This window comes from Castor canadensis, chromosome 8 (genome assembly GCF_047511655.1).
Source record: "Castor canadensis chromosome 8, mCasCan1.hap1v2, whole genome shotgun sequence".
Lineage (NCBI taxonomy): Eukaryota > Metazoa > Chordata > Mammalia > Rodentia > Castoridae > Castor > Castor canadensis.
This window is the reverse complement of record NC_133393.1, coordinates 82,019,007-82,040,964: the sequence shown is the minus strand read 5'-3', so window position 1 is coordinate 82,040,964 and position 21,958 is coordinate 82,019,007. Positions and strand designations below refer to the sequence as shown.

General features: G+C 36.9%; 1 protein-coding gene across 7 annotated transcripts in view; it reads left to right on the top strand.

Annotated features, from left to right (window-relative positions):
* Window positions 1-21,958, top strand: part of Nell2 (neural EGFL like 2) — a 374,296-nt gene that overhangs the window by 73,327 nt on the left and 279,011 nt on the right. The gene's annotated exons all lie outside the window — the stretch shown is intronic.

Here is a 21,958-nt window from a genome sequence, read left to right as displayed (position 1 = left end):
CACAGCAAATATATTAGAAGAACAAAGTATAGCAAGTTTCTCAGGCACACTCTCTCCACCTTGCTCCCAGACTTAAAGATCCCTTTTATTCCATCTTTATCACCAAAAGAAACCTCAGGCTCCCTCAGTTGTCCTTCTTTCCTTCCAGGCTCTGGCCTGTATTTGAGGGAAGGGTGTCATTTGGCACTCAGCTGGTCACTGGCTTAGGACGTACACAGCAGAAAGAAGTTGAGGGAGGGACTCTTTGTCTGTGAAGGGTTACTGGGGCTTTGCCGTTGGCCTATTTGTGATCCTAGGGACAGGCTACATCTCAGGTGATTGAGATCAGGTGAGTTCCATGCTAGCCGCATCAGACCTCTGCCAGTGTCACTGGGCTTTTAGGCAACCTGTATTTCATATAGTAAAGGAAGAGCGTTCCTTCTCAGACCAACCTGGCTTATTATTGAGTATCTCCACTTTCTAGGAAAATTTCCCTTTATTTTGCATACCAGATTTTTCTTCCTTATAATTTTCTCTGTCCTATATATAGAGATATGGAACTCACCCATCCTCCTTCCCGAGACATTACTTACACATGTGATAGTCACTGTCGCTTCCATTCGTACTCCTCTGGTCTCTGTGCTAACCAGTGCTGGCTGTCCTTTGTCTCTCCTGAGGCATGATGGTTGACTCTTCACCAAATCTCTTGCCCTTGCCTACATGGCCGTTGTTTTTTTGGTCACCTGAGTTGAGCACATTAATTGTAAACATCTGACGAGCATCGACCTCTTGTAATCTACATGCTGTCCATTTAATAATTGTTAAAATACATAGACATTTTTTAGTGCCTTTAACATTGGTATGACTTGCTAAAGCAGATCTTTTCCTACTCTTCCTGTGAAGATCTGGTAGGGTCATATGTAAGGCTTTGTGTTGGCTTATTTTAATTAAAAATAAATTTCAAAATGATTATAGCAGTACATTTTCAGTATAGAAAGTTTATCAAATTACAAGTCTAAAGCAGTAGGAAAACTCACACCAACCATATTACAAAAAGAAGACTCATGTTGAAATTGTTATATTTTAATCCTGTTCTTTTGGATATGTGTATAGACATGCTGTATTTTGTTTGGTTAATTCCTTTCATTCTGATATTTTAACTTGTATCCTTTTTAACCTTAATAAGTAATACCATGAAAAATATAATTATACGTAAATATTTGTACTCAACTCTCCTGCTTTCTAGTTATACTTTTAAATTTTCATATTCTATAATTTCTTATTTATTCATCTCACCTTTGTAAACTGAACTGATCAATTTATCTCTAAATTTAGTAAAATTAAACTGAATAAATACTACATTTGAACAAATACCCGTTATATAAAAAATAATTTAGTTTTATAAGATACCAAGCTAACAATTACTAAAAGTTTATCATGTGCCAGCACTGTGCTGTGTTGGTTCATTTTATCATCAATATTCAATAGTAGTTAAGAGTGTAGACTTCTACTGAGAGTAATGGTCCATGCCTATAATCCTGGCACTGAGGAATTTGAGGAATGAGAATGGAGAGTTCAAGGCCAGCCTAGTGAGACTCTGTCTCAAGAAAAAAAAAATGTCATCCTGGAAATCTGTATTTCATTCATAGCTCTACCAGCTATTGGCATTGTGACTTTATGTAGATTTCCTTCCTCTTCTCTCCTTTAGGTTCCTTTTGTGTAAATTCATATAAAGTGCATAAATAATCTGTGAAAGTCCTATAATCATACAAGGCCAATACTTTCCTTCCCATCTTACAGATGAGAAAACACAGAGTTGTTAGGTTGGTATTAAAGGCCCCGCAAGAGTAAATGGAGTGGAATTTGAACTCAGATTGTAGGATTATGGAGTCAGCTCACCCAACTATGTTCTGTGTCTCAGTGTCTACAGAAGATTGTTAGACTAGGTTCTCTTCTTACCATTTTTCCCCACAGCATCTTCTAATTAGAGGCAGAGTCAGAGCCCAAACCCATTTCATTTAATTCTTGAGTCTGGAATTTTTGTCAGTACACTGTGCTATCTTCTAACCTTCTGTCACTTGACAGACTTTGGGTTACAGTTTGTACTTTTTTCTTCCTGTTATTGTTGCTGAAGTTATCTTTCTTCACTTAGGTCTCCTTTGTATTCTCACTTATGTTTAGTGTAATCATTTCCTGGATTTAAAAAATGTATCTGTATGTTCTTTCACAAAAAATTTTAAGGTGGTTTATAGAGATACCTATGGGACAAGATAAAATAAAACAAAATATTCAAATCAGGGCAGAGAATTAAGTAGAAAACCAGTAAAATGAACAAGAGAATGCTGCTATTTTGGTACTGAGAACAGTCCCTATGGACTTAAGTTCGAGGGCTTCATGTTGTCTGGTAGCATCCTGCCACAATGCACATTAGTGAAAACAAATCTACAGTGACGCCAATAACATGCATGTAGGGGTGAAGGTCTCTGAAGCAATAGTGTAGCCCTTGGAGGCCCTTGGTTCAGTAATGTGGGGGACAGTCATATACAACCAAGATTTTCTTCTCAATATGCCAGTAGCCTCTGCTATATGAAAGCTTGATATTCCATATGAATTGCTTTTCTCTCTATAGCTAGGTCACTTCTGACTGACAGTGATTGGTGCATATCCAGCTGTCCATAAAAGACCTTTCTAGTTCATGGTAGTAAGAGCTCTGCTGCATGCTATGCCCAGAGAGGCTCATATTCCTAATTTTGTGGGTGATGGTGTCAAGGTGCTTCTTCTAAACTCATGTTCATGCTTACCTGGTAGAAGGCTCAAGAAGTTGTGAATTTAGGCTCTCTAAGTTAGACTACAAAGTATCTGCAAAATAAACTAAATAAACATTAATACTGGTAATATAGATGGTGTGTGAAATTGTTTCCTCCTTATGACAGCTCCTGACTCTAGACTTATCTCTATTTGGGCAATCCCTGAGCCCCTGGCTATCTTGCAACCTGCTTGCAAGTCTAGGGACATAGGGAGAAGGTGGGAAGTAATGGAGGCTGTGGGGATGCCAGTTTCAGCCCTGGTAACAGTGGAGTAAAGTGATAATTGTTCAGTAGGAGAATAAACCTCAGGCATAGTGGTCAGTCTGCTCATCATTGATGTGTCACACTCTTCCCTTTTTTCTGCTTGTCCACATCCTGCACATATTTCAAAACTCTGCTGCTCTTATCTCCATGAATCTATGACTGCCTTTTCAACTTAACATTAATTTTTTTCAGTTTATTTTTTATTGTTGTGCTGGGTGGAGATACATTGAGCATTTACAAAGGTTCTTACAATATATCAAATATATCATGTTTGAATTCATCCCTCCACCATTCTCCTTCACCCCCGCCCCCAAATTCCTGGAATACTTTCAACAGGTCTCATTTTTCCATTTACATACATGTGTACACAGTATTTGCACTATATTCACTCTTCTTCACCATTTCCCACCTCCCACCTCCTCCAACTGGTACCAACCTCCACAGGTAGGACCTATTCCACACTCCTGTTCTCTGACTTTATATAAGAAAAAAAAAAAGAAAAAGAAAACAGTGACATTTTTGCTTGTTTAAGGTAGTTGCACAGGGAGTTTCCTCGTGGCACTTCTACATATATATGTATTACAGCCCGATTTGATTCATCTCCTTTATTATTCTTCCATTAGGTTGTATTGCATTTTTGAAATTTCTGTCACTCCTTTTGCTATTCTAATATATAACGTCTTATTATTTAAGTGTTTTGTATATGTGTATGTTAATTGCATATTAGACATTAAAATACATTTTAAAATCACGGTCATAACAAATACTTATTGAGGCATTTAAAGCTTTAAATTGTATTTTTTGAATGAATAATACATCCCAGGGTTCAAAACTTAAAAGTCCCATCAGGATATATAGAAAAAAAAACCCACCTCCATCCCTGATCCTTGCCACCTAGAGTCTAACTCTGAGAGGAACCATTATCATTTTAAAACTAACAAAGAAAATAGAGCTCTTCCAATCAGTGGTGTGCTAACTTACATACTGTCTTCCAAGAATTGAAACTGTGAGCTAATTGATATTAATTTGATAGATTAAAAATAGGCCATAGTATAGGAATCAGGAAAACATGGAAATTAGCAAATGCTATAAAGAAAGGCTTTTTAAATCTATATATATTTCAATAAATTTTTATTTTTTTCAATTTTTCCTTCTACTATTTTTCCTATACAAATGGATAAATGAACAAATAGTTTAGAATTATTTCTCTGGAAAACAGAGAGCCTAGTGTAACATGTTTGTCTGCACAACACTGCCTGTAATCCTGGCTTCTATAGTAACCACCATTAATACTCTGGGTGTAGCTTTCTAATCCTTTCTTAGATGAGCTGCTTTGTTTATGTAAATTTTTTCATCATTCACAACACATTTTTGTTTAGATTTTAAGTTTTTTTTTTTTTACTGACAAAGACTGTGCAGCTTATAAATTCCATAATATCTATTATGCTGTCAATCACAGTTAGATGCTAAATGAATATTTGATGAAAAAAATGAGTGAAAGATCATCATGATTGCACCAGGAATCATAAGAGGCACTACAAAGTCTTCATCAGGGTGGACAGTAGGATCTGAAGAATGTTCAAACTCCTATAATGATGTGGGTGCCTCATCTATCCTGAAATGTCATTAGCTGCAGCATGAGGAATACACTAACTCACAGCCACTTCCTTGGAACAGCTGTAAGTCAAGTTCCTAGAGAATAACAACCTCTGTAATGAGCTATAAGCAATGTCTCAGCCACTCTGTTAAAACTGGACACCTAATCACACAACTTTGTTGGTTTGGACGTATAAGACTAATGGGCATGCTTTAGATTCTGGGGTATCTGAAGTAAGCTATGAGCAAAACAGAAGCAGGCGATCGCAGCTTCTGAGACTTGGAAGAGGACATAAGTCAACCTTAATACTGAAACACAGCTTCAAACAACATGGCATAATTGTGACTACCACTATCCTCATTAGTATTGCCCTGTTGTGCCCAGAGAATAGGCTCATCAGGTGTCCAGTCTGCGATGCTGGTTTCAGATGGTTTTCCAGTAGAGGCTGCTGTTAAAAATTAAACCACCAGCTTCATGTAAGCACAGCATAAACAGACTATTGATTCCCCAGCCTTTTCTATGTATGTTTAATGATCGTCATCATCACCTAAAAGCAACAGACAATAATCCATGGCACTTGTCTGAAAGAACTGAGACACTCAGGCTGATTAAAGGAGTTCTCTCATCTTTACAGTTTTCTGACTACTGTTTTTTTTTTTTAATCTATGCATATGTGTATATATACTTTTTTGTGGTGCTGGGTGGGGGTGCATTCTTGCATTTACAAAGATTCTTACAATCTATCAACTATATCATACTTGAATTCACACCCCCCCCATCATTCTCCTTTATCCCTCCTCCCCCCAATTCCTGGACTAGTTTCAACAGGCATCATTTTTGCATTTACATACATGTGTACACATTATTTGTACTGTAGTCATCTCCTATCCCCCCACCTGTGTCAACACCCCCCATACATACAGGGAATTCTGCCCTCCTGTTCTCTGATTTTATAGAAGAAAAAAGATAAAAGATAATAGTAAAACATTTTTGCGAATTTGAGATCAAGATAGCTACACAGGGAGTTTCCTTGTGTTGTTTCTGTGCATATATGTATTACAATCCCAATTGGTTCATCTCCTCTAGTCTTCATTCCTCCCTAGTCCTCTTCCCATGGTGGCCCCAGCCAGTTTAAGATTTCTACATTCATTTCTGTACAGAGAGCACATCAACCACGTTCAAGTTTTTGTTTCTTTCCCTTGCCCTGTCCCTCTGTGCGCAACCTCCTTAGTGTGACCCATGTCCCATAATATTGCTGCATTTACATATGAAGAGAACATGCAGTGAGCCTGGCTAACTTCGCTTAAGGTAATGTTTTTGCGTTCTGTCCATTTACTTGCAAATGACAAAATTTCATTCTTTTTTTGTGGCTGAGTAAAATTCCATTGTGTATAGATATCACATTTTCTTAATCCATTCATTTGTAGTGGGGCATCTTGGCTGTTCCCATAGCTTGGCTATTAGTGCTGTAACGAACATGGGTGTGCAGGTACCTTTGTTGTAAACTGACTCATATTCCTCCGGGTATATCCTTAGGAGTGGTATCACTGGATCATATAGCAGATCTATTTTTGGTTTTTTTGAGGAACCTCTGTTCTGTTTTCCATAGTGGTTGCATTAGTTTACATTGTATGAGGGTTCCTTTTTCCCTGCATCCTTGCCAACATTTGTTGGTGGTGGTGTTCTTGATGGTAGCTATTCGAACAGGAGTGAGGTAGAATCTTAGTGTGGTTATGAGTTGAATTTCCTTTATGGCCAGGGATGGTGGGCATTTTTTCCATGTGTCTTTTAGCCATTTGGACTTCTTTCTTTGAGAAGACCATTTAGTTCATTTGCCCATTTCTTTATTGGGTCATCGATTTTTGGGGAGTTTAGTTTTTTGAGCTCCCTGTGTATTCTGGTTATCAGTCCCTCGTCTAATGTATAGCTGGCAAAGATTTTCTCCCATTCTATAAGTGGTCTCTTCAGTTTAGAGACCATTTCTTCTTTCTACAGAAGCTTTTTAAATTCATATTGTCCCATTTGTCCATCTTTTCTCTTAGATGAGACACTTGAGTTCTACTGAGGAAGTCTTTGTCTATACCTGTTGCTTCCAGTGTATTACCTGCTCTTTCCTGTACGAGCTTCAAGGTTTCTGGTCTGATATTAAGTTTCTTAATCCCTGAATACTGTGTTTTGAAAGAGAAAGAATAGAAATTAAGAAAATAATCTTTAGACATTGATTCACTTCTCTATTTGTCTAGAAAACATAGATGGAGATTGAAATATGAAAGAGTAAGGTTTTTTACTGAAAAAACAAAAGTATATTACCAGTACAAATAAATGAGAAATTTCTCCCCAACTTCTGTTTCCTTCCTCCATGTTTTCCAAAACTGCAGTTTCTTCAGAATAAGTAAAAGCCTTTTGTTATCCCTTGATGCAGACTTAGTGTAGTTACTAGACTGTGTTGAGTTGTTTATAATTTTCTCCTTTATTTAAAATAATCTTGGGATTTAAATAGATAAATTTGTTCTTATGGGATGGTTATTAGAATTTTCCTGATATCTAAGTATTATTTATGCTTGTAACTTTGAATGCTTTGCAAATAGTGTACAAGGAAATAATTTGTGGCAATAGGTTTGCAAATAAAACTCTCTTGTTTGCCTTCATCTTCTGTAGGAATAAACTTGAGGTGAAATTAATGAGCTTTTTTCCCTCTGTCTTAACATTAATTATTTTACATTATGGCTGAGTAAGAATGTATTTGTGTATGAGGTTGATAAAATGTGTCTTCATGTTTGTGAGTGCTTGTCATGTTTTAAGCCATTTTTCTTTCTTGACATTAGTAAGTAAAAATTAAACTTGCTGGCAGTATTTGCTTGGCTTAATGGCTCTGAACTAAGAGACGACTTTGCTTACTATGGGTGAAATTAACATACTCACATAAAAGCTACTACACTCTACTTTTTGATGTTCTTTATTTAATAAATAACATTAAAGATAATAGGATTTATAAATCAAAATTTCAGACACCAAGTTCACATAATTAGAAAACTTTACTTAGATTTTATTCTCTTAAAATGTTTCTATATCATTATTTGATTCTAACAAAAACTTCATCTTTAATGTATGTTTTAATGCTTCCCTTATTGAAAAGTTGCAATATAGTCTAATGTGGCTGAGTATACATACATCATTACCAAGCAGGCATGTTGAGGTGCTCATCAAAGAAACTGAATTAGGCCAGGGACAGTGGCTCAAATCTAATCCTAGCCACTCAGAAGGTAGAGATCTGGAGGACCTCAGTTAGAGGCCAGCCTGGGTAAAACAATTGCAAGACCCATCTCAACCAATGGCCGGGTACAGTGGCATGTGCTGTCAACCCAGCTATGTAGGAAAGCCCCTAAAGGAGAATTGTACTCCATGCTGTTCCTAGCATAAACTGAGACTCTGTCTCAAAAATAACTAATGCAAAGGGGCTGGTAGAGTGGCTCAAGTGTCAGAGTGCCGGCCTAGCAAGCACAAGACTCTAAGTTCAACCCCCAGTACTGCAAAAATTTTAAAAAATAGATGTGTCATATTTTTTATACGTGCCAAATTTGTATACAGGTGAACTGTTAGAAAGAAATACTTGTTTTCACATAATGGAGGTTATAACATGAAGTACAAATTTCTTTTTCATGTAGAAGAATTGAGGCATTCTTCTTTTCCTTCTTGCCAGCCTTCCACTCTTTCTGCAGGGCCAAGGAATGAATCAGATGACTGTGGCTACCGCACCCGATATACTGACCAACCAATAGCTACTCCCGTCATACATTTTGGCTGTTTACCTCCCTGACAGAGATCCAGACAACCAGGAACAGTTCCAGGCCTCCATCATATTAGGCCTCCATCATATCTAGTTATCAGGGCCCACATATCTCGGAGCTTAATGAGATCCTCTTGCCTCATCCCTTTTACAACTTCTCCACATCTGCTCTCTTCTTTCCAAGTAATAGAGTCCCAGTGTTGTGGCAACTGTATTGAGAAACAAACCTCACATGTTTAAGGAAGCAACTTAGTTTTATGGCTTGAATATTTTCATGCTCTGCATTTCTTTCTTTCTTTTTGATGTTACTGGAGTTTGAACTCAGGGCTTCACATTGGTTAGGCAGGCACTCTACCACTTGAGCCACACCTCTAGCCTTTACATTTGTATTGCTGTCATTCCTTTAAAAATGGCAATAAAGGTTCATTAGAAATAATTGACTCACGAGTCTTTGAATGACCAGTCTGCTACTTTATTTTGTTTTGTCAGCTTTAACACACATTTTTAATGATTAAATTTTTTTTGTAAATACTTTTTCTTCCCTTGGGAATGGAAAGTTTGAGATTGTTATTTTAGTTCTTTTGCTTTGCTAAGGACTTACAACTTTATTATTTCCTATAATTTTGAAAACATTGACGTGTGTAAATTCTAGGGAATTATCTGTGACCTTCATTTCCTTGAATTCATGAGCTTATCATGACTACATGATCTACTACCTAATCCCATCTTTGTATAGAAACAGTTCATGAATGAAGATATTTTAAGTCATTAATCTAGAATCCTTTCTTTTGGTGAGAAAAGCAAATTCATCAACTGTATTAAATTCTATTAAATGTAATATGCTCTACGCAGGCCATTTTGTTCTTGCTTTTCCTTGGAGATGAGGCCTTATAATTGAATGCAGCACCGTTAATGGTTGTAATTTTTCTGGAAATTTCATTCATTTAGAAAATTTTTATATTCTGAATATTATTCATATTTGTTTATTATTTGGTTATTTTAATTAATTTTCTTATAGCTTCTGTGTTTAAGATAATTTTTCTTATGCTAATGTCAGATAGTCTTGATTTTTAAAGACATTGTACTTATTTTTTTACTGTTTCCCCACTTAATTATTGAACTTATCTAAAATTTGCTATAATTTTTGTTAATAATTGAGGGTGTAAACATTTTGCCAAATAGATAACTAATTATTCCACCAGCAGTGATTAAGCTTTGTCCTCTCTCATCTGAAATGAAATCTATTTACATTAAAAATCATTCCTTGGATCTCTGTTCTGTTTCATCAGTTGTTTAGTTTTTGTAGCACTAATAATACTTACTTAAGCAACAGTTTTTTATATTATGAATAGTTTTTCAATGTACACATTTTAAAAATGGAAATGTGAAGTAGTTATTACTCATATACTATCTTGTATTTCTGGGTCATATTCATAATGTATAATAATCAGAATGCTGTTGGGACTAAATGATCAAAGTAGGAAAGTGACAAATTATAATGGACCCTGACTGCTATCAACTAATATGGCAAGTTTTGCAAGCATTAGGTATGTACACACTTCTAAATTGGATAGCTACATAGATAAAGATTTAAATACAGATGTACTTGTCAAGTATATGTGCAGTTTTCCATGTATTTTATGTGACTATAAGCTATATAGTTCATAAAAAATTTAATACATTAGTCTCATCAGATAAATGCCTGCTTACCCATTTTTTCAATAATAATTTTAAAAAATTGCTTTGTTGTTGATGTTTGATGTTTTTCATATGTCTATTGGCCACTCATATCTCATTTTATAAATTGCCAATTAACATACATTGTCCATTTTCTTGTTTTCTTACTGATTTAAATGAGCTCCATTTGATAAAGATACTAACTTCTTGTCATCTATGTAAGTCTCTATGGTATTTTTTGTTGTATTAAATTTTCTTTATCTTTTTTCTTTTTTGACAGTACTGGGTTTTGGTCTGGTGCTTGCTAGGTAGGTGCTCTTCTACTTGAGCCAATCCTCATCCCTTTTTTGCTTAAGTTATTTTTCAGATAAGATCTAGTCTTTTTCCCCAAGCCCACCCTTAGACTGAGATTCTTGTACCTACAGCCTCCTGAATAGGTGGGATTACAGATGTCAGCCACCACACATGACTTGGTTATTAAATTTTCTAAATTGATATGTTAGCTGGTGATTTATATCTCTAAATTAGGTTGAGATTATGTTAATAATATAGAGAAGGAAGAATATTTCCCCTCAAAAAAAGAAAAAAAAAGAAAAGAGAAAGTCATTAAAAATTCAAGAAAAAGAAAACTTTTAAATCCTGCATAAGAAACACACCATCTTAAATATAGTGTAAATTTAATTTAGCATGTAATTGTTTGATGTAAGAAAAATGCTATTGAAATTCTTCTTTGGATGATGAAGAATTTGTATCACTGCACTTACAGTGAAAGATTATTTCAGAACTATTTGACTTTGTAATTAATACTACATATAGGTGTAAAAGCAAATGATGAACAGTTTTTCACTGATCTTTTAATTGGGGAACTAGAGTGAAGATAATAGTATATCTGAATTTAACTGCTTTAATCTACCATACGATGTTCAATGAATGACCTATTTCAATGCCTGTAGTCCCACCTAATGAAAACAAATTGATACTTTCAACTTATAGGTGTGATTATCTAGTGTACATCCAACAGATTAAGCTGGTGGTCCCAATTACATTTTCCAGCCCATTCTTTTCTTACAGATTTGTAATACTACTTCAAATCCCCATCAATGTTGAGGTCTGTTTCTGGGCCCCGTATTTTGTTGTGCATTTTTTTTTGTTGTTGACTTCAGCAACCACCCAATTCTGATTACTGTAATTTTAGAAGATTTGATATCTTACAGTCCAAATCTTTTTGTTCTTTCTGTTAAGAAGTTTTTACTGTTGAAATTTCATTCTTTGGTATAAAGCTTAGAGTGAGTTTCTTCAGTTATAGGAAAACATCTTACTGGGTTTATTTTGGAATTTCCTCTCATTTATATTTTTATATGTATTAACATTTTTATGTTATCAGGGATGTGGTTTATCTCTCCATTTTTTATGTCTTCTTAATTTCCATATAAGGGCACACCTGTACATTATTAGATTTATTCCTAAGAACTTTATAGATTGTCAGGTGATTTCTTTGTTTTTCTGTGATATTTTCTAATTTGGGAAATACTTTCAAGTTGCCATCTTACTAAAAAATGGTTTTTGTTTTGTATAAAAGTAATATTGTCCTTAAAATTTTAATCACTTTCTCTTTCATCTTCATGACAAAAAAGTTGCAATATTTGGTTGCAACTCAAAGTATAACAAACTTTTCAATGTTTTGTCAAAGTTTAAATCTATTTTCTTACTCTGCTGTACATTAATATGTACAAATATTTCAATAATCTTTTCCAAGATGAATGTTGAGGGATTGTTTTACTATATTGTAAGCAATTGTAGTCTGATGTGAAGACTGAACTTCCCAAATACTTTTTAGGCCCTTGATCAGTTGCTGAAAATAATTTTACAAAGGGCTCATTAAAAAAAAACTTATAATCATTCTAGATTTTACTATTAAGGAAGTAAAATTCAGCTTACTTTTGGCTTGTTTCATTATTTCCTTTAGTTTTGACAGGTGTCTACGTTTTTAAAAAGTCTAGGTGAAATATTATTTTGATATCTTTATTGATAATGGAGTTAATGTTAATAAATCTCCATCATTTATTTCCTTTGTTGTATGCAATTGAATTATATTGATTTTGGAGAGAAGTCTTACATTTTTACGGTTGAAACCATGTATTGATTTGTCTCATCATAGCTAAGTAAAAGCCATTCATATTTTGTCTCTCTTTTAATGATTTTATCCATTGAACATTTTGAAAGAAGATGATTGACATGCTATGTTTTTCCTTTGTATGTTTGTCTTTGGTTTTTTCAAACTCTAGGTATTATTAACATTACTTTTGATTGTATGGGGTAACATATTCTTGAGGATGCTTAGTGGGCTACAGTATACAAGAACTGCTGAGTATTTCATCTTCAACATATTTGATTTAAATGGTAAATTCATCAGGATCAGGATGAGAAAGGAAAGTCAGATACATGTTTTTAGTGAACTACAATTACTTTTCAATTGACTTCAGATTGATACAACATACCTATGTAAACTTTAAACTGTACACACTTTAGTTGAGTAATTTTAAAATAACTTTGTTTATATGATATCTGAAAAATGACTGTAATTTGTAAAATTTACAGCTTTTTCAGTATTAATGAATTTGAGTGGTTTTTATATATTTATTAGTACGTTGTTGCTGTCCCTGAATTGATGAATAATTTCTAAATATTCTTTTCCCATTTTCATTGTTTATTTGTAAGATCTCTTTTTCATACATTAAGGACATCAACTTACTGTTAGTCATATATATGCAGCAGCTTTTCCAGGTTAATGTTTGCTTTTAATTTTAATAAAAGGGAAATATTTGCAACTACCTAAAAGTTACCAGAACAGTTCAAAGAACTGCTATACCTTACCAGCTCCCCGAACTGGTAATATTTTTAACTCATTTGTTCCGTGGCCCTCCATCTCTTTTTCCAATGTGTGTTTTACTGATGAGACTCTCTGTCATCTTTACATGTTCTTGTATATATTTTCTCAGAACATGGGTACTCTCTTATACAGCTGACATACAATCTTCCAAGCAAGAAATCAGCATTGACATCCCAATATTATCTAATCTGAAAACTCCAGCCAAACTTCACTATGTAAATAATAATCCTTTTTCCTTCTTGATTTCACTCAAGAACACATGTTGTTGCATTTGATTGCCATTTATCATCATCTCCTTCAATCTGGACTATTCCATTCTTTGTGGTCTTAGCAGTATAGTCCCTTCATCCTGTAGGAACGCCATGAATATCAGTCCATGTTATGTTTATTCATCACATAGGTATGCATTCTTGTCAGAAAATCCACAGAAAATGCTCACCATCCCTAGCAATAAAGGAAATGCAAATTAAAACCACACTAAGATTCCATCTCACTCCTGTTAGAATAGCCATCATTACAACACCACTAACAACAGGTGTTGGTGAGGATGCAGGGAAAAAGGAACCCTCTTACACTGCTGGTGGGAATGTAAACTAGTGCAACCACTCTGGAAAAAAATTTGGAGACTTCTTAAAAATCTAAACATTGATTTACCATATGATCCAACAATACCACTCTTGGGGATATACCCAAAAGAATGTGACATAGGACACAGGTTACTCCAGATGCACCTGCACACCCATGTTTATTCTAGCACTATTCACAATACCCAAGTTATGGAAACAGCCAAGATGCCCCACTACTGATGAATGGATTAAGAAAATGTGATATTTATACACAATGGAATTTTATGCAGCCATGAAGAAGAATGAAATGTTATCATTTGCAGGTAAATGGATGGAACTGGAGAACATCATTCTGAGTGAGGTTAGCCTGGCCCAAAAGACCAAAAATTGTATGTTCTCCCTCATATGCGGACATTAGATCAAGGGCAAACACAACAAGGGGATTGGACTTTAATCACATGATAAAGCGAGAACTCACAAGGAAGGTATGAGCATAGGGAAGACACCCAAAAAACTAGATAGCATTTGTTGCCCTCATTGCAGAGAAACTAAAGCAGATACTTTAAAGTGATAGAGGCCAATAGGAGAAGGGGACCAGGAACTAGAGAAAAGGTTAGTTCCAGAAGAATTAACTTAGAAGGTAACACATGTACAGGAAAGCAATGCGAGTCAACTCCCTGTATAGCTATCTCAACTAGCAAAAATGCTTGGTCCTTCCTATTATTGCTTATACTCTTTCTTCAACAAAATTAGAGATAAGGGGAAAATAGTTTCTGCCTGGTAGTGAGGGGTGGGGGGGGGTAAGGGAGGGAGTGGAGTGCCAGGGGAGGTAAGAGAAGGAGAGGGGAAAAGTGGGGAGAAATGACCCAAACATTTTATGCACATATGAATAAAAAAAAGAATCCACAGAAATGAGGCTGACTCTTTTCAATATATTATACTTGGAGGTGTGCTATATCAATGTGTTTTACTGTGGGTGATGTTAACCTTTCTTACCTGATCAAGTTGATGAGCTGACAAGTTCTCCATTGCATTTTCTCTTTGATTTTGATTAGTATTTTATGGGGGAGATAGTCCAATTCTATCACAGTATCCCATTCCTCAGGAGACCTTCATTTATCTCCATTAATATCCATTACTATTAGATATTATTAATTCTTAGTGATATGAATAAAATTTAAAAATTAAGAATTGACACTCATTCTCTCATTCTTATTCTTACATTAATTTTCTCACAGTATCAAACTTGAGGAATACATATTTATATAAAAATATATTCCTGAAAATCATAACAAACATTTTTACATCTCATTTTATCTGTTTTCACTTCATAGCATTTTAAAATTAATTACTATACTTTACCTTATTAAGATTTTTTCATGTGTAATGAATGAAATACAGAGAAAATAACATCTTATTTCTATAAGGGCTATTTGTTTACTTTTTCTACTTTTCTCTTGACAGTTTTTTATATATAGTATTATATTTATTGAATTAAAATATCACAGTCCTTTATAAGTACAAAATTAGAATGTAGGTATGATGTATTAGCAGTAAATTTTGTAGAGAACCTTTTCAGTTTAGCTTGATGTGGCTGCCATATTTATGGTTTTAATTTTTTTTCATTTTGTTTAGTTATTGTTAAACAATGAGTGAATTGGATTCTCAGTTTTTTCAATATTTCTAATGGGTTAAAATGCATGTTTTGTTCATCTTGAACATAAAGCTGATTGTTTTCCGTTAGCCAATTATTGAAATGTATCTATGGCAAAGCTTTCCAAGCTCCAGCTCATTAGGATTCAAGATGTATTAAAGGAGTTTTGTTCAAACATTAAGGAAATATGTGCTTATTTTAAGGTCTCCATTTCTAAGTAGATTCACAAATAGTCTAATATAAACTAATAAATACAAAAATATAAGCTTGTCTCATGGTATAAAGATTTGGCAGAGATGCAGGAATTCTCATATGAAAAAGGAAGGCCTTTGCTTAGAGCAAATCATCAGCATGAGAGGTAACAATTCAGACAAATGATGAAGTAGGGAGTTCTTTGCTGGCCTGGATACCTTCTTTTTTTCTTTGTATCCTCTGGGCTGGGTGTAGTGCTTGCTATATTGATGGCTTCTTAGTATTTACTGGATAAATAACTGAGAATCGTGAAACACCTGCTGATATCAGGTCTGTGGTAGCTGATGAAATCTTAAGTGCATCAAAATGTTTTCAGTGTAAGATTTAGCTCTTTGTTAAGTCCCTACTCTGTGCCAAGCAGTCTCTAATCCCTTACATGGATCAGTGTGATTTAAATGCTCATTAGAATCTTGGAAATACATATTGTTTTTATCCGTATTTTACAAGTAAGGAAATGGAGCCCTGAGAGATTGAGTCTTAGGTGTAAGGTTACAATAAGTGCTAGAATTTACATTTGAACCAGGCCACACACAGCCTATTCTCCCAATCACTGTCTCAGTAACTTCTCTATCTGCTTATTCAGACCAGGATCATGATCTTTCTACTTCCTTCAAATCTCAGGAACTCAAATGACAGGGTTATCATTCCTGCTTTCTATAATATCTTTTTCCTGTATTGGACTTTTTTGTTTATATTAAAAAAATTTTTTTGCCCAGAACTTTTCTTCCTCACAATTTACTTCTTTATTTCAATAGCATCACTATGGGCTATTGGATTTGATGCAATACAACTCAATGTCATGGTTTTCATGATTGGGAAAAATATTTGGTCTTATAATTTTTTTAATTACTTTTCACATAAGAAGTTTATGGTAAAACTTGCAGGTAATGTTCTTAACTTTTTGTCGTTTCCATAATTGGTAGAATTTTGGGCTATTTGATTCTGTTTGCTCTAGCTAAAGATGTCCTCTACCCATTTCAATTGGGAGCTCTTGAGGTAATATGCCCACTTAGAGCAAAAAAGTTACCTCGGTGGGTGGTCCATGAATCCTGTTGCCCTCTTCCTGAATCTTATTTATACTCAACAGTAGGGGAGAATGACCGCCCAGGAAGCATGTCAGAAAAACTATATGCTATAGTTTTGACAGCCTACTCTCCCCAGTGACTAATTGCTTTCTTTCAAACACAGTCCATCTAGAACTTGTAGCTTCCCTGCATGCGTCAGTTCTTTTCTTTCCTTGTCTGCTTGTAGCTTCAGAATGTTACCTACAAAGCTGCTGAAAATTCCTTCACGAGCTAAGCTTTATTGGTCTAAAGGATTTCTATCGAATTTTTGGCCCTTAGGGGAGCAAATTGCTAACTTAAGAGGAAGGTTTGAAATCAGATAAAATGCTGTATAGAATCTTAGGGCACTGAAAGTCTTGGTCACTCTAGATGGGGATATTCCTATGAGCAACAATGAATCATCTTTTAGGTGAAGGTAAAGATGAATAGCTACCAATTTGGAGTATAATTTTCTTCCTGAAAAACTTACTTCTGTGACAGTATGCAATTGCATGTCCACCTTATCAGGCCTGTCAAACCACTTGGGTATCTGGAAAGTAAAGAGAACATTAGTATATTCTTTTGAGAACACACATAAATACACACACACATCAACTCATCCCAAATTATACTAATATTCAATTTATTCATAGAGTGACTTTTAAGAGATCACTAAGTTCTTGCTTTTAACTTTTTTCAGGCATAATGTCTTAAACTGTTCAACAAGTAAAACTACATCCAGGAAAGGTGAATTTTTTTGTTTGTTTTCACAGTTTTTTTTTTTTTTTGGTGGTACTGGGGTTTGAACTCAGTGCCTTGTGCTTGCTAGGCAGGTACTCTGTCACTTGACCTATGTGTCCAGTCTTTTTTACTTTTAGGTTATTATTATTATTATTATTTAGAGAGGGTCTCATGTTTTTGCTTAGGGCCACGATCCTCCTACTTGTGACCTACCACAAAGCTGAGATCACAGGCATGCACCATCAGTCCTGTCTTGTTGGTTGACATGGGGTCTTGCTAAGTTTTTCCCCAGGCTGGTCTTGAACTGCAATCCTCCCAATCTCCTGTATAGCTAGGATTACAGGGTTGACTCATTCTGCATGGCCCTTTCTATAAAATTAAAAACATGGCCCAGGTAACCACATTTAGAAGATAAAAAGTAACAGATTAAGCCAGAGGTAGTGACTCAGATCTGTAATTCCAACTGTGTGGGAGGCAGAGATTGGAGAAGCAGTGTTCAAGACCAATCTGACAAAAAAGTTAACGAGACCTTGTTTCAAAAAACAAGTGTGGAGGGTTCACACCTGTAACTCTAGATATCTATGCAGGAGGCAAAGGTAAGGAAGATCACAAGGGTCAGCCCAGGCAAAAGTGTGAGACCTTATCTGAAAAATAATCTAAAGCAGAGAGGGGTGGGGATGTGACTCAAGTGGCAGAACTGTAATGCTCCAAGTTCAAATCCTAGTGCTGCCAAAAATGTGACACACCATCCATATTTCAGAGTGAAATTAAGTAAATGACATCTATATCTTACATGCCTAAGGAGCTAATTTAGTGATTACACCATGGGCATGTTAATCCCTTGTGGGCTTTGACTCTGCCTAGCTATGCTATCTATATATTTGTAGGTCCTGTAAGGAAATAGAGGCCCCAAAGTGACCACATGGAGAGGAGTGATCTGGCCATGAGATTCTTTATTGCCGGGTGGGAGAGGGAGAGAGCAGAGAGAGCCAAGATTGAGAGAGAGAGAGAGAGAGAGGGGCAGGGGCTTAAATACCCCCCAGTGACAGCATGATCTGATTGGTTAGGATCTTATGGTTCATGCTCATTGGAGGTTGGGGCAGAAGGAGGAGTCAAGCTAGACTTGAGGCTGGACTGTGACCCTGGGAGGCAGGACCGTGACCCTGGAAAACAGGAGCTTAAGGGTGCAGTAAGAACTGAAACCTTTTGGTGCCATTATTGCCAGCATTCCTCCCTTTTTTGTTTGTTAAGGAAGGGGGGCGTTGTGTTCGCTCTTCAAGCTGGCAAGGGGCAGCATAGGGGAAGGGAGGGTTAGTTGGCAAGCAATGTTGGGGTGCTGAGCCTCATGATGGCATACACCCAGGCTCCAAAAATGAATATTTCCTCTTTCCTGAAGTTGATGAAGGTCCCTTGTAGCCATGGGTCATAAAGAGTCTCGAGCCAATCCTCCGACCTCTGCATGGTGGGTATCAGCCAACTATCCTGGCGTTTGGGAGAGGTTGGTATTCCTGGAGGTACAGATGGTTAAATTTTTGATTAGCAAGAGCAGACATGTAGTATGATACAAGGGAGGAAGCTTAAGAATAGGAGAGCAAGAACATAGGCATCAGGATGGGCATTGGCCAGGAGAACCACTGTGAAATGTTGTTCCATAGACAATTTCAAGAGTCCTCCAGTTCCTTTCTCCATTTTTCTAATTGTTTCTTTGAGAGGTGCTGCCATTTGGGAACCCACTGAGCTTGACCGTAGTGGGTGTCCTGAGAATGACCAGATGAGGGCTGGTCCATCAAAGTCCCAATGGAGAGGGTAGAAGATCCTTTTGGAGAACAAGATGCCCTGGTTTAACAGAAATTGTTATAAGGTGGGGCAGGATCTGGTTTGCATGCTTTCTGAGAAGTTCCCTGAGAAGGCAGGTAGTCAGCCAGAGGAGCAGAGTCTGTTGGAGGCAAGTTTTTCTAAGAGAAATGGGTGGCCATACATTATCTAAGACCCAAATAGGAATATTACGAGGAGCATAAAAAGGTGTCTGTTCAGGGACTACATACCTAGGGATCTAAATTCTGCAAAATCCTATAACTGCCAGGAAAGCTGTAATCTGTCTTATGGTATGGGGGTTGGGAAATGGAAGATTGGGTTGATGCATTTATGACTCAGGGAGTGAGTCTGTCCCTTTAAGGCCACACCTAGGTAGGTGACCTGTGGGAGGCAGGGAATGTCAGGATTTAAATGTAACACTCTTGGATGAAAGAGAGCTTTTGCTCATTATTTTATATAAATTGACACTTTTAACCTTTTAAATGTTTGTACCATATTCAGATATCCTTTTTCCTTTAACTTCTCAAAAAATACATTTATTACCTATCTATATCCTTTCCAGTTGTTTACTTTGTAACTTGTATTTTAAAATTAACTTTCATAAGAATTTAAAATTTATTATAGGGGCTGGAGCAACTAACTAGTAGCCCTTGTTGTTTTTAGGAATAGGCATAAGGCCTCATCTCCCTCAGGCTTGAGGGAACATTGTTTTAGGTGTGGAAACTGTGAGGGATTTTTGAGTTTTATTTGAACAGGGAGGGCTGTCCTGGCTCACCCTACACTCATCTCATCAGTCCACACTGTGGAATCTGTTTGTTCCTGAAGGAGGGGGCAGCAGAGATAGCTGCCTGGGGGGAGGAGAATTTGAGCCTTTAGTTGAGATAGTAAATCCTGTCCCAGCAGGGACACTGGAGTTTTAGGTACTATGAGGAAAAAGTGACAGAAGAGGAGGTCTCCCCAAGAGCAGGCCAGAGGCCAGGTAAACTAGCGCTCTAGGGGCCAGCCAGATTTGCCTTGAACGATAACTTTTGTCATTGGACCAGGGACCAGGAGAAAAAGGTAAAACAGAGAGACAGGCTCCACTGTCTAGGAAGAAAATGACCTTTTGTTTTTCTGCCATTATGGCTCCTCAACATTGATGCCAAGAAGTGGAGTGTGGCCAGGAGGCTTGGACCCATCAATCTATAGGAGGTGGCACCTCACCTTCCATCTGGTGAAGGGGGGCACTTAGACCTCCAGTGGTTACCCTTGCAGAGGGCAGGGTCCTGGTTGGGGGCGGGGCTGTCTCCCGGTTTGTCCTCCCTTAAGCATTCTCTGCAGAAGTGCCCCTCCTGTCCACCATGGTAGCAAGTTCAGGATACAGGTCCCAGTTGGGTGGGGCCCTCTCTGAGAGCAGCAATGAGGCCATGGTGTCTCTTATCTTTTTCTCTCCTGTTAGTAAGGTCCTGGACATACAGACATAGCCATAAATACAGACATGGCTGCTGTGATACTTGGTTCAATGACTTTTCCCTTCAGCCACAGTCTGAGTTTTTTACGAATATCTGGGGCTGACTGTTAGAAATTTATCTTTGAGGAGAACCTCTCTCACCTGTGACTCTGAGTCCACCATGGTATGCTTTCTGATAGCCTCCTTAAGATGCTGTAGAAAGGTAAGAGGATTTTTTTCTTTTTAAGTTGTTGCTGTAAAGTAAAGTTGTTATTTTACATTGACACCTGACACTCTGGAGAGCAAGTCTCTGAACTGTTCTGGGCCTCAGTTTCCTCGCTTGAAGAATGAGGGATCTGGTCTAGGTTAAATTATGTTTTTCCACTATGAGATGTCTAAAGTGATATTAATGCCACTTATCTTCTTTACCATTTTTTTTTTTTTTTTTTTTTTTTTTTTTTTAGTAATGCTGGGGAATTGAACCCAGGGCTTTGCACATGCTGGGCAGACATTCTCCCACTGAGCTACTTCCTCAGCCCCAAATATTATTATTATGATTTGTTACCTTGGCTGTACTGGGCTTGAACTCAGGACTTTCTGCTTGTAAAGTGGCACTCTACTGCTTGAGCCATATAATCATTTCCAACCTAAGTGGCCTAGGCCAGAACCCATTGCTTTTCTAATGAGAGAAATTTCATAGGGGACCTCAGTTTACTTTTTTTTTTTTTACTTTTATAGAAAAGGTCTAATTGGAGTATGGTATTGTAATTTAAGGAACCCTGTGAAGGCCACTTCTCTTGGTCCCCCAAGGCATACTGAGGCCGACCTCAGTACAAAGCTTCCAACATCTACCAGCCAAAGACTGGAAGATGCAGGTCCCATCTAGAAAGAACAAAACGTTAGGATCCTGTCTTTTAGCTAACAGCAGGCAGCCTCTTTAGTAAAGGCTACCTTTTAACAAATAAATCATTTGTAAAGTTAGAGAAGGGCATTCAGAGGGCATTTCAGGCCAATAGCAGTGCCATGTGGGACAACTGTGTTAATATTTCGAGGGAAAAATTTATGCTGAGGCCAAAAGTATAAAAAATTCTAAATGAGAAGTTTAGAGACCACAGTAATGTCTATTTTGTTATTTCTGGAACTATAACCTTAAGCTAACAATTGGCTTACAAGGGCTGGGTCTGATGCCCTGAGGTGTGAGGTGGGGCTAGGAGCAGAACTTGTGCAAGGTGCCACTCCCTCCACACACACACCTGGGACAAATGACCCTGACTGCCTAGGCCTGATCCTGTGGCCTGTCACCCCTCCCCCCTTCCTGTGTACTCTGCCAGAGTTTATTCTAGGGGAAGTGGCAGTGGGCCACAGCCATCGCCACGTGTGGCTGGCAGCCCGGGATTTGCTGGGTCCTCTCTATGGATTTTCTTAGCTATGGCAGGTGTTTTTGCTGTGTCCAGGAA